Source organism: Papaver somniferum, unplaced genomic scaffold (assembly GCF_003573695.1).
Source record: "Papaver somniferum cultivar HN1 unplaced genomic scaffold, ASM357369v1 unplaced-scaffold_70, whole genome shotgun sequence".
NCBI classification, from domain to species: Eukaryota; Viridiplantae; Streptophyta; class Magnoliopsida; order Ranunculales; family Papaveraceae; genus Papaver; species Papaver somniferum.
Genome location: NW_020649860.1, coordinates 4840938 through 4852086, shown reverse-complemented (window position 1 = coordinate 4852086; position 11149 = coordinate 4840938).

Here is an 11149-nt window from a genome sequence, read left to right as displayed (position 1 = left end):
GAGACCCACGTCTCTCATTAAAGCATGAAAGCTCATGCCATAAACCTCTGATTGAGAAATTTCTTTCAGAGAAGATGTGGATGTGTGGTCTCTCAGCTGAGACCACGACACATCTCATGAATACTGAGTAATTTCAGTAATTACTCTGGATCCGGCAATCGGATGAGTATTGAGGCTCATGTCTCTCAATAAAGCATGAAAGCTCATGCCTTAAAACCTCTGATCGAGAAAGTCTCTCAGGGAAGGTGTAGGTGTGTAGTCTCCCGGCTGAGTCCACGACACATCTCATGAATACTGAGAAATTTCAGTAATTACTCCGGATCCGGCAATCGGATGAGTATCGAGCCTCATGTCTCTATGCATTAAATCTCGTGCCACCTCTGATGGAGAAAGTCTCTCAGAGAAGATGAAGATGTGTAGTCTCCCAGCTGAGACCACTGCACATCTCATACTGTATAGAATCGAAAGATTGGGCGGCTCCTAGACAGCATGTCTGCTAGTATAGAGCGACAACGTCATCGGGATGTAACCAGGTTTTCCCCGACTATGCAAGAGGAATATGACACTACAGCAAGTTCATATTGCTCAACCCTCAGATAATTAATGCTCCTACACAGGAAGCCCTTCTAGTATAGAGCCAGCAATTAATTATCTTAAATCGTCTGAATATCCAGCAATATTCTACGAGCCATCGTCTGAATTTCCAGCAATATTCTACGAGTCGTCAATTAATCGCCTGAATATCCAGCAATATTCTACGATTCCTCGTTATATTTCGTTACTTCAATCCGTGGTTCTTCCCAGCAGAATTCCACAGGTTAGTAATAAATATTCAACGAAACAGGCATCTGAGCATCGAATAAGCCCTGACAAAAATGGTGCAAGTTTAATTAGCAGAAAATGCACAGACCAGCATTTTGAATGCACGAACGAGCATTTAAAAAATACGAACGAACGAGGAACCTATGCAAAATAGGAAGGGAAAATAATAATAATAAAATATTAAACTAAAGCGCCAGGGGACTAGGCTCACCAGCCGGCCAGTCATGCCATGACTAGTCTCGCGCCCAATTTTATATTTTACCATATTTTTACTATTTTCACGATCTCATGAAAATCCTCTCGTTCGAGCAAATTTCCTTTATTTCAAAGAAATTATCTAAATCACATGATTTTATCAAAAAATAATAAAATTAGGGAAAGGTGTCGCAGGACCGAGCACCATCCGGCCATGTCTTGGCCGTGGATGGTCCCACACCTTACGTCTCCACTATTTTATTATTTCTCTCAAATTATGAAAATTCCTTGATTTTATGAATTTTCCCTAAAATTACCTAATTTCATGTATTTTCTCTAAAATCATGGAAAATATTAAAAAAAAAAAGGAAAACTTGTGAGACCGGGATCTAGCCGGACGGCCATCCCCTAGACGATCCCACATGCCCATTATTTTATTATTATTTGGTGTTTGGTTTCCTGATTTCATGAAAACTCCCTGATTTCAACAAAATATCTTGGTTTTCAACAAATCCTTTGATTTTATGAAAAATTATCTAAAATCATCAAAATTACATAAAATTGGGAAGAGTGCCTTGGGCCCGCGCCCATTGGCCGGCCGGCCATGCCACGGCCATTGCCGGCCCCAAATTCCCATTCCCTATTTTATATTTTAATTTATGTCTCTCATCTCATGGAAGTTCCCTAATTTCGCCAAACTCTCCAGTTTCATGGAATTTCCCTTAAATCAGAGAAAAATACATAAAATCAGATAAAACTGGGAAAAGCATGTGGGACCGCGTGTCAGCCGGCCGGCCATTCCCTATCCGTGGATGGTCCCACACCTTGTGATTCCTTGTTTATTTATTATTTTCATCATCTCATGTATTTTTGCCGGTTTCAGCAAAACCATGGATTTTGCATATTTTCTCCAAATGTTGCTCAAACGTGCATCAGAAAATATCAAAATTCTCAGGGCTGAAGCACGAACACTATTGTGACACGGGCACATCCCCTTGACCGACCAAGGGTGACCCTGAGGCTTGCAAACAGCTGGTCCCGCATGTTTTAATGATTTTAACCAAGTCTCCGCACGATGAGTAATTGGTTTTAACACGATTTCCCCATTTCCCACTCTCTGATTCCAGCAACTGTCACACTTCATGGGATCATGGTGTTTTCAACTCCGGCATTATAAAATGTCTCTGAATCCTGATTGAAGAAAGGAGGTTTTTCGAACAATCGAACAACATTCGCCAAAACGAGCAATTTCTCATCAAAGTTCATACAGACAATCTTTCGTCTACATGAACTCACAGAAATTACTCTCAATTGAGCAAAATTCAATCATTCAGAGCATTTTTACGCTGAATTCACAACACACCTTCAATCTCAGATCACCATTGATCTCACGCATTTCTCAGCTTCCCTCCTACAGATCAACCCATCCTCTCTTGTGACCGAATTGACTTTGGAACGTCCATTGTTCTTGGTTTAGGCCGGGGTCTTACAGATTGATCTCTCGAACTTAAAGCACTCCCTTCTTGCAGTGCATCTGTGTGAGTTCAACATTTCGCTCGGTTCAAGGAGTCTCCACACGGTCGACTCTTCAATTCCGTAAAAACCAGCAAATCGTTTTTCCCCACTCACAGATTGGCGACCACAGTGGGAGACTAATCTCTCGGTTGCAATCTTAAGCTTTCACAAGATGGTTGATCTTAGGTCACGTACGATCGCAGATCCTAATACAAACGACGCTAGCACTAGCAACAACAACGACAATCAGAATATCCCGGAAACAATTCCGACCTCCAACACTGACGGTGGTGACATTACTCCTCCTCACGCTGAGGGTCATTCCATGTTCGGTCGACACCCTGAAGAAGTCAGAGGAAATCCACCACATACCATTGCTGATCTTATCAAAGCGCAAGAAACTCTTGCAAAGAATCAGACTGACATGGCTGCTACACACAAGGAGCTGTGTAATTATCTCAAAACTCTTACTGATAAGATGTCAGAAAAGACTCAAGAAAAGGTAAAAGAGAAGGAGAAATCCTCAGATGCTGCTGATCCTGAAGTAATCCCAATCGATACAGTGGATGATGATGAAACCGGCAAAGCTGCAAGTTCATCAGCAAAGGAACCATTAAATTTCATTACTCGGGAAGAAGTGGAGCGCCTTCTGGAAAACCGTGGAAAAGACAAGACATCACATGTCCATCGTCACCAACCTCCCTATCCTGCCGCTACGCAGAGGATTCCCCTTCCAAAAGGCTACATTTCTCCAACTTCTGTATGATGGAACTGGCAATGCTCGAGAACATGTCTCTCGTTTCCTCGAAGCCTTGGGAGAGCATGAACATAACCATGTTATTCGTCTCAAGGAGTTTTCAAAATCCTTGAAAGGCATAGCATATACCTGGTACAACAACATCGCACCGGGGACCATCAACAATTGGGGAGAAATGATCAACGCCTTCTACAGGAGTACTTTTTCGTGTCAGAGCAAGTTACTCTCTCTGAACTTGGAAGAATGTTTCAAAGGGTCATTGAAAATCCCAACGACTACGTGAAAAGATTCATAGTCCAAGCCCTAGATTGTCATGACCCAAATGTCACGGAGCAACAGCTAGTAGATTTGTGCATCAACGGCATGTTCCCGGTTTAAAGAGCTCTACTGGAGAATCTTCGATTCCAGACTTTCTCAGAGCTTCACGAAGCTGCGCAGAGATCAGCAACCACTGCGCATTCTCTGTTGGAAAGAACAAAAGCTACAAAGGCTGAAGAACCGCGATTCACTCGAGGTAGCAGACGTCTGATCAAGAAGCAGTAAAACCTACAGCCTTCCACAAACACTGTTGCAGAAGGGAGCAAACGGAAAGCCAAACCGCCGCGCAAGCATACCTCAGCTCGTTCAAAAGCACAAAGGAAGGATAAGAAAAATGCACAAGCCTATGACCAACGCACAAGAGTTCCTGATTAAGAAGCACCTGACTTTTCCCATTGAGGAGGTGACTTCCACAGGTTCTCCAATCATCCGACAAGCGATTGCGGAGTTTTGAAGAACATTTTCAAAGAGAAGGTTGATCCACAATAGCTTCAACTGGGGACTGAAGGAGTACACAAGAATCCTCTCCAGTCAGAACCTTTACACTCTCTGAACAACCTATCAAAGAGGCAGTTCAATCCTTGGTAGAACGTGAATTGCTTTATCTATCGAAGGCACAAAGGAGAGACATGTTCACAGTACTGAACTACATTGTGTCAAGAAGTCCATTCCAAAAATACTTCTTGAGCCTCCAGCTACAGATGAAGAGATATACGACTGGAGACTGTTGATCACAGTCAATCTCAGAAGAAACGAATTTGGAAGAACGTTGATCGATGCTGACACCGCCATCAACAACATTTCACTGAAAACCATCGGTTTCACATGCATCACTCGACAAGAAGATACTCATGCTCCATCTCAATCAGAGACCTTGAAGGAGCGCTCAGAGATACTTATGACCACATCATTCTCAAAGTGAACATAAGTTCAACCAAGTTTCACATAATCAGGAAGATCCAGGATATAACATGTCCTTCAGACGAGCGTGGATCCGCGATGAAAAGATGGGTACTTGCAAAGCGCCTTTGGTTACACATCTCTCCAACGAAGAAAGTTCTGATCCAGAAGATTTGACGGAAATTCCATCATCAGAGTACTTTGAGGAATTTCAAACTTTGACGAGGTTGAACCAAGAACCTGCAAAAGATGCATAGACGTTCATCAAGAGGTTCCGCACTCAGGCAAGTCCCATTTCATGTTTATGTCATTTATTTTCCCACATGATATCCTAGCATCGGGACTTAATTATGCTAGCAACTCTACAAGACATTATGAATGGTAGCTTCACTGCATTAGTATTTTACTAAGTGGTTGAATCTGACGTTTCTCCGAATCAAGCACTGAAACATTCATTACTGACGTCCAAACATGGCAAAGAACACTTTGGGCGTTTCTCCTGCAAGTCCATGTGTTCCACAAAATCAAAAAGCTCTGATGTCTGCACAAGTGTCGAATCCCACTACTGCAACGAAAGGGATGCTGAATCAACAGAAGATAATCTAGGGTCGAGATGACCAAACCCCTAAGACATTCGATGCTTAAGGAATATACGCCTCAACGCTCAAGCATCTAAGAAGCCATCAAATTGTACTCCCAATCAAAGAGTACAGCTTCAACACAAATATCTCAACAATGATACATTGATTCAACACCAGCACGATCAAAGTAAACTATAATCGATAAGTCTTCATTATCCCATGATAAGACTTCTGAAGCAGATGTAACATCATTCATACATGGATGGAACTAACTCCTTCAACATACACTGGGCAACCTGAGGTGATTCCATGAAACTTCATCAACGGGATTTCTCTACATCACAAGCTCTTGCATGATTGAGGAACTTCTTCTCTTCACAAATCACGTCCAGTATGAAAACTGCTGATGTTATCTACCGCAACAACGTCGACTTACTGAGAAAGCCAGTTCATGATAAAGTTATGCTTTCAGGAGCATTCAAGTTGAACTCTCAGTACACCTTCATCTTAGGAACGCTCAACTCATCAACTAATTCGTGAATGTAAAAGGCTCATTGGATGGAGGAGCAAAGATACTAGCCTTTTCGGTCTTTGGAGCAACTTCAACCATGGTATCAGCATTAACAATAATCTCTAGAGGAACACCATCCATGATCTTAGCATTGAAAAGGATCTCTGGAGCGTAATCATTCATGGTTTCAGCACCAACAACGGTCTCAGGAGCAACATCCTCAGGGCTTCATCAACTAATCATTCTCCGAAGCATTACACATGAAGCGGACTTCTCTAAGAAACAATGATTCATATAAAAATGTGCAGACCTGATAACATGCTCACATGAAAGTCTTCCCAAAGCCGACACGACTGGTAGGCATAATCCAAAGTCTTCTACAAGATTTTTTCATCACCTCTACAAATGAGATACAACACACTCCAGGCCATGGGTTTGAAAAAACGTACCAATGGGTGAGGAATGGGACAATGCTTCCTCAACAAAAGATGTTCGTCTATGTCTCTTATACAACATACCAAAAGGGCGCATCAATCGGACATACGATCTGAAAGATATGGCCTTTACCGCCAGGTCTACAAAATCTGAAAAATTTGTACGGGATTACAAATTACAAATGTGCACGCTTCGTTGGACGACCTCTACAACTCTAAATTGAGTGATTCTTGTCTCATTAGAAAACTCGGTCTCTTAGCTTCAAAGGTTGGGGTCAAGCATCAAATTTCGACGTCGTATGAGGTTCCTAGAGCTTCCAGAGCGTACAACATGCAAGCAGCAATTCTTAGACGAGATTCATAACTTCCACAGTCGATCGGTGTCCACCAGGTCTTTTCGCTAAGTCCTTCATCAAGGTACCTCAACTTCGAACACCTGGGTCTTTACATCAATTTTTCTACCTGGGTCCTCTATCCAAGTCTTTCCAGAAGAAGAGGAAACGAAAAGGAGAGATTTAACAAAATACTGGGGACTGACGATCCACTGATCATGACGATCAGTTTTACAGTCCAAGACTCGTGACACCAGACTCTCATGTGCTAATCATTCATCATAAAAGCAATGCTACCACCTGGACATGAAACCATGGTCATTACATCATCCCGTCTCGAGAGCAACCTCAGCTACGGTCTCGTGACCAGGGTTTCAGAAGTGATGTTCTACGACTGACAGAAGCAAGATGGTGCTGCAAGCACCATGCTCATGTATCAATCAAAGGGTCCTGATCTCAAAGGAATCAATGACATTAAAAGACTTCACCAACCGTTCAAGACACAAGCGAATGGTCTAAAGACACAACATGAATGTTTTACAACAAGCTCGTCTGAGATGATTTTACACTTCCCTGTACAAACCGACGAGCTGGGAGAAATTGGTGAAGAATCTGTGGATGGGTCGTACACCATTCTCTTTGTATGGATGTCTTCTTCAACATATCCAAAATTCACAGCAATTGAAGAAACTAGGGAATAGTTGTGGCCAAAACATTGGACCACATGCCAGCTGAAAATTTCCTGAAGGTCTCCTGGAAGTTTACTGTTTCGTCGATTTCGGATCCTAAACATGCTCGGAACCCAAAAAGCTTCTTTACTAAAGTTTAGAAATTTTCTGGGCATGAGGATACATGGGTAGACCGCGAAAATCCAACATCAAACGAAGATTCTACAACAATTTCAATGAAGACCTAATTTCTGAATTTTCTGATGACGAATTATGGTGAAATTCTTCGTTCATCCACATCTGAATCAGGAGCTACACCATCAACACAAAGCCGAACTTCAACTTCAGCCGATAGTCTCATTTGCTGAAGTCAGCGGTGCTTATGCTGATAAGGGACGACTCACGGATGATCTAGAGACATACAAAGTACCAGCTTTCCAGCGTCTCTGAAAGGTTGATTCATCCCAGGATGAACATCTGCAAACATCTTCATGTTTGACTTGATATTTCTGGAGTGTTCGCCGGAAGATCCAGGAGGGTGGTTGTAACCAGAAGTCACCACTATCCGAGGATAAATACATGGAGTCATGGATATACCAACAACAAGCACGCGATGAAACGGTAACAATCCAACTCTTACCTATTTACAATTTCACTAGCTGTAGTGATTATAACGTCAAAATTTCGAAAATTTGCTCGTTCCTTCAAACCTGCAAAGTCGAGAAATATTCATTATTCAAAATCATGACTTGATTTTCATCAATCCGTGAATAACCCACGTGAATTTTAACGTTCACTGGTTTTTCAAAAATTGGACAGACGTCCATTTTACAATTGTGAAAACTCACATACGGACATTATTTCATCATATATAATTGTCTACTTTCAACAGTTGTTCAAAATCAAAACATGATTTTACAAAATATACAAATATTTAACGTGAAACTCACGTAAATTTGAAAAAAGATGTATATATATTTTGCTCCCTCGCACGAGCATCTGTCTTTGAAGCGAGAGTATATTTTCAAAGATTTCTGAAAGCTCGAAGATAAAATTTTCATGAGAGCTCATAAACAAAATTTTATTACTAACAGACGCAATGTCTATTAAAAAAAAAAAACTTTTCTCTCATACGAGCATTCACCTTTGAAACGAGAGTTTATTCCACTTTGTGAAATCTCACATATTTTAAAAAAAAAATGTTTTTCGTGAAAGCTCATAGACAAAATTTTATCATTAGACTCAGGTCTATCTTGTTTGTTTCTTAAACGAACGAACGTCCGCGGATTCCCTTTCTTGGTCCCGGACCCGTGAATCCTAAATCGACCAAGGTTCCACCATCGAATCAGCGGTTCTACACCAATTTATGCTCACTGGATGATGCTCTATTACGCCACTGGGGTTCCGCTTAAACCATGGTTTGCTCATTCAGTCGAAATCCGGTAATGTCTTATCTTATGACTAAGTTCAATTACTTATTTTTGTCTGTACCTGGAAAATCACCATTCAATGCTGACTGAGGAACATGACTGTTCCTCACTAAGCAGGGGACTTAATGTAGATGGTGTATTTTCGACAAAGGGTAAAATTGTAAAAGTACACTCCGGATCCGGAAATCGGATGAGTATTGAGACCCACGTCTCTCATTAAAGCGTTAAAGCTCATAAAATCTATGACTCAGAAGGCTGTCTCTCGGAGTACGTGTGGATGTGTAGTCTCTCAGCTGAGACCATGGCACATCTCATCAATACTAAGCAATTTCAGTAATTACTCCGGATCCGGCAATCTGATGAGTATTGAGACCCACGTCTCTCATTAAAGCATGAAAGCTCATGCCATAAACCTATGATTGAGAAAGTTCTCTCAGAGAAGATGTGAATGTGTAGTCTCTCAGCTGAGACCACAGCACATCTCATGAATACTGAGCAATTTCAGTAATTACTCCAGATCCAGATGAGTATTGAGGCTCATGTCTCTCAATAAAGCATGAAATCTCATGCCATAAAACCTCTGATCGGGAAAGTCTCTCAGGGAAGGTGTAGATGTGTAGTCTCCCAGATGAGGCCACGACACATCTCATGAATACTGAGCAATTTCAGTAATTACTCCGGATCCGACAATCGGATGAGTATCGAGACTCATGTATCTATGCATGAAAGCTCGTGCCACCTCTGATGGAGAAAGTCTCTCAGAGAAGATGAAGATGTGTATTCTCCCAGATGAAACCACGACACATCTTATACTGTATAGAATCGAAAGATTGGGTGGCTGCTAGACAGCATGTCTGCTAGTATAGAGCGACAACGTCTTCGGGATGTAACCAGGTTTTCCCCTACTATGCAAGAGGAATATTGCTCAATCCTCAGATAATTAATACTCCTAGACAGGAAGCCTTTCTAGTATAGAGCCAACAATTAATTATCTTAAATCGTCTGAATATCCAGCAATATTCTACGAGCCATCGTCTGAATTTCCAGCAATATTCTACGAGTCGTCAATTAATCGCCTGAATATCCAGCAATATTCTACGATTCCTCGTTATATTTCGTTACTTCAATCCGTGGTTCTTCCCAGCAGAATTCCACAGGTTAGTAATAAATATTCAACGAAACAGGCATCTGAGCATCGAATAAGCCCTGACAAAAATGGTGCAAGTGTAATTAGCAGATAATGCACATACCAGCATTTTGAATGCACGAACGAGCATTTCAAAAATACGAACGAACGAGGAACCTATGCAAAATAGGAAGGGAAAATAATAATAATAAAATATTAAACAAAAGCGCCAGGGGACTAGGCTCACCAGCCGTCCAGTCATGCCGTGACTAGTCCCGCACCCAATTTTATATTTTACCATATTTTTACTATTTTCACGATCTCATGAAAATCCTCTCGTTCGAGCAAATTTCCTTTATTTCAAAGAAATTATCTAAATCACATGATTTTATCAAAAATAATAAAATTAGGGAAAGGTGTCGCGGGACGAGCACCAGCCGTCCATGTCTTGGTCGTGGCCGGTGCCACACCTCACGTCTCCATTATTTTATTATTTCACTCAATTTATGAAAATTCCTTGATTTTATGAATTTTCCCTAAAATTACCTAATTTCTTGTATTTTCTCTAAAATCATGGAAAATATTAAAAAATTTAGGAAAACTTGTGGGACAGGGCTCTAGCCGGCCGGCCATGCCCTAACCGGTCCCGCACACCCATTATTTTATTATTATTTTGTGTTTGGTTTCCTGATTTCAATAAAATATCTTGGTTTTCAACAAATCCCTTTGATTTTATGAAAAATTATCTAAAATCATCAAAATTACATAAAATTGGGAAGAGTGCCTTGGGCCCGCCTCCATTGGCCGGCCGGTCATGCCACGGCCATTGTCGGTCCCACACTCCCATTCCCTATTTTATATTTTAATATATGTCTGTCATCTCATGGAAGTTCCCTAATTTCGCCAAACTCTCCAGTTTCATGGAATTTCCCTTAAATCAGAGAAAAATACATAAAATCAGATAAAATTGGGAAAAGCATGTGGGACCGCGTGTCAGCCGTCCGACCATGTCCTAGCCGTGGCCGGTCCCACACCTTGTGATTCCTTGTTTATTTATTATTTTCATCATCTCATGTATTTTTGCCGGTTTCAGCAAAACCATGGATTTTGCATATTTTCTCCAAATGTTGCTCAAACGTGCATCAGAAAATGTCAAAATTCTCAGGACTGAAGCACGGACACTATGGTAACACGGGCACATCCCCTTGACCGACCAAGGGTGACCCTGAGGCTTGCAAATAGCTGGTCCCGCATGTTTTAATGATTTTAACCTAATTTGCTCAGTTGCTCATATTAGGTTCGAACTCTTTCCAAACAATTGGAAGTTCGCTCAAACGACCATCAAGAGCCGGTCTCATGACCTCTTGGTCGGCCCCTCATATTTTCTACATCATGTTTTATGATTTGTTGCTCACACGAGCATTATTTCAGTAAATGATTAAACCAACATTTAATCATTCTTTCACCAAGTGGGTCCTCAAGAGACTTTGGTATTTTTTGCTCATTCGAGCATCTGGGCGTTATATGGTGAACCCGTCATCCCATGTATCCGGTCCCATG